This window comes from Rutilus rutilus (assembly GCF_951802725.1).
Source record: "Rutilus rutilus genome assembly, chromosome: 7".
In the NCBI taxonomy this organism is placed as follows: Eukaryota; Metazoa; Chordata; class Actinopteri; order Cypriniformes; family Leuciscidae; genus Rutilus; species Rutilus rutilus.
This window is the reverse complement of record NC_140221.1, coordinates 324,421-328,117: the sequence shown is the minus strand read 5'-3', so window position 1 is coordinate 328,117 and position 3,697 is coordinate 324,421.

Sequence of the window (3,697 nt, the reverse complement as noted above, 5' to 3'; positions counted from 1 at the left end):
AAGGAGTGATGAAACAACTAAACGAGTGATAAAGGAGTGATGAAACAACTAAACGAGTGATAAAGGAGTGATGAAACAATTGAACGAGTGATAAAGGAGTGATGAAACAATTGAACGAGTGATAAAGGAGTGATGAAACAATTGAACGAGTGATAAAGGAGTGATGAAACAACTAAACGAGTGATAAAGGAGTGATGAAACAACTAAACGAGTGATAAAGGAGTGATGAAACAACTAAACGAGTGATAAAGGAGTGATGAAACAACTAAACGAGTGATAAAGGAGTGATGAAACAACTGAATGAGTGATAAAGGAGTGATGAAACAACTAAACAAGTGATAAAGGAGTGATGAAACAATTGAACGAGTGATAAAGGAGTGATGAAACAACTAAACGAGTGATAAAGGAGTGATGAAACAACTAAACGAGTGATAAAGGAGTGATGAAACAACTGAACGAGTGATAAAGGAGTGGTGAAACAATTGAACGAGTGATAAAGGAGTGATGAAACAACTAAACGAACGAGTGATAAAGGAGTGATGAAACAACTAAACGAGTGATAAAGGAGTGATGAAACAACTAAACGAGTGATAAAGGAGTGATGAAACAACTAAACGAGTGATAAAGGAGTGATGAAACAACTGAACGAGTGATAAAGGAGTGATGAAACAACTAAACGAGTGATAAAGGAGTGATGAAACAACTAAACGAGTGATAAAGGAGTGATGAAACAACTGAACGAGTGATAAAGGAGTGATGAAACAACTAAACGAGTGATAAAGGAGTGATGAAACAACTGAACGAGTGATAAAGGAGTGATGAGTGATAAAGGAGTGATGAAACAACTGAACGAGTGATAAAGGAGTGATGAGTGATAAAGGAGTGATGAAACAACTGAACGAGTGATAAAGGAGTGATGAAACAACTGAACGAGTGATAAAGGAGTGATGAAACAACTGAACGAGTGATAAAGGAGTGATGAGTGATAAAGGAGTGATGAAACAACTGAACGAGTGATAAAGGAGTGATGAAACAACTAAACGAGTGATAAAGGAGTGATGAAACAACTGAACGAGTGATAAAGGAGTGATGAAACAACTGAACGAGTGATAAAGGAGTGATGAAACAACTGAACGAGTGATAAAGGAGTGATGAAACAACTAAACGAGTGATAAAGGAGTGATGAGTGATAAAGGAGTGATGAAACAACTGAACGAGTGATAAAGGAGTGATGAGTGATAAAGGAGTGATGAAACAACTGAACGAGTGATAAAGGAGTGATGAGTGATAAAGGAGTGATGAAACAACTAAACGAGTGATAAAGGAGTGATGAAACAACTAAACGAGTGATAAAGGAGTGATGAAACAACTAAACGAGTGATAAAGGAGTGATGAAACAACTGAACGAGTGATAAAGGAGTGGTGAAACAATTGAACGAGTGATAAAGGAGTGATGAAACAACTAAACGAACGAGTGATAAAGGAGTGATGAAACAACTAAACGAGTGATAAAGGAGTGATGAAACAACTAAACGAGTGATAAAGGAGTGATGAAACAACTAAACGAGTGATAAAGGAGTGATGAAACAACTGAACGAGTGATAAAGGAGTGATGAAACAACTAAACGAGTGATAAAGGAGTGATGAAACAACTAAACGAGTGATAAAGGAGTGATGAAACAACTGAACGAGTGATAAAGGAGTGATGAAACAACTAAACGAGTGATAAAGGAGTGATGAAACAACTGAACGAGTGATAAAGGAGTGATGAGTGATAAAGGAGTGATGAAACAACTGAACGAGTGATAAAGGAGTGATGAGTGATAAAGGAGTGATGAAACAACTGAACGAGTGATAAAGGAGTGATGAAACAACTAAACGAGTGATAAAGGAGTGATGAAACAACTGAACGAGTGATAAAAGAGTGATGAGTGATAAAGGAGTGATGAAACAACTGAACGAGTGATAAAGGAGTGATGAGTGATAAAGGAGTGATGAAACAACTGAACGAGTGATAAAGGAGTGATGAAACAACTGAACGAGTGATAAAGGAGTGATGAAACAACTGAACGAGTGATAAAGGAGTGATGAGTGATAAAGGAGTGATGAAACAACTGAACGAGTGATAAAGGAGTGATGAAACAACTAAACGAGTGATAAAGGAGTGATGAAACAACTAAACGAGTGATAAAGGAGTGATGAAACAACTAAACGAGTGATAACAGAGTGATGAAACAACTGAACGAGTGATAAAGGAGTGATGAAACAACTGAACGAGTGATAAAGGAGTGATGAGTGATAAAGGAGTGATGAAACAACTAAACGAGTGATAAAGGAGTGATGAAACAACTGAACGAGTGATAAAGGAGTGATGAGTGATAAAGGAGTGATGAAACAACTGAACGAGTGATAAAGGAGTGATGAAACAACTGAACGAGTGATAAAGGAGTGATGAAACAACTGAACGAGTGATAAAGGAGTGATGAAACAACTGAACGAGTGATAAAGGAGTGATGAAACAATTGAACGAGTGATAAAGGAGTGATGAAACAACTAAACGAGTGATAAAGGAGTGATGAAACAACTGAACGAGTGATAAAGGAGTGATGAAACAATTGAACGAGTGATAAAGGAGTGATGAAACAACTAAACGAGTGATAAAGGAGTGATGAAACAACTAAACGAGTGATAAAGGAGTGATGAAACAACTAAACGAGTGATAAAGGAGTGATGAAACAATTGAACGAGTGATAAAGGAGTGATGAAACAACTAAACGAGTGATAAAGGAGTGATGAAACAACTAAACGAGTGATAAAGGAGTGATGAAACAACTAAACGAGTGATAAAGGAGTGATGAAACAATTGAACGAGTGATAAAGGAGTGATGAAACAACTAAACGAGTGATAAAGGAGTGATGAAACAACTAAACGAGTGATAAAGGAGTGATGAAACAACTAAACGAGTGATAAAGGAGTGATGAAACAACTAAACGAGTGATAAAGGAGTGATGAAACAATTGAACGAGTGATAAAGGAGTGATGAAACAACTGAACGAGTGATAGAGTGATGAAACAACTAAACGAGTGATAAAGGAGTGATGAAACAACTAAACGAGTGATAAAGGAGTGATGAAACAACTAAACGAGTGATAAAGGAGTGATGAAACAACTAAACGAGTGATAAAGGAGTGATGAAACAACTAAACGAGTGATAAAGGAGTGATGAAACAACTGAACGAGTGATAGAGTGATGAAACAACTGAACGAGTGATAAAGGAGTGATGAAACAACTGAACGAGTGATAAAGGAGTGATGAAACAACTGAACGAGTGATAAAGGAGTGATGAAACAACTGAACGAGTGATAAAGGAGTGATGAAACAACTGAACGAGTGATAAAGGAGTGATGAGTGATAAAGGAGTGATGAAACAACTGAACGAGTGATAAAGGAGTGATGAAACAACTAAACGAGTGATAAAGGAGTGATGAAACAACTGAACGAGTGATAAAGGAGTGATGAAACAACTAAACGAGTGATAAAGGAGTGATGAGTGATAAAGGAGTGATGAAACAACTAAACGAGTGATAAAGGAGTGATGAAACAACTAAACGAGTGATAAAGGAGTGATGAAACAATTGAACGAGTGATAAAGGAGTGATGAAACAACTAAACGAGTGATAAAGGAGTGATGAAAC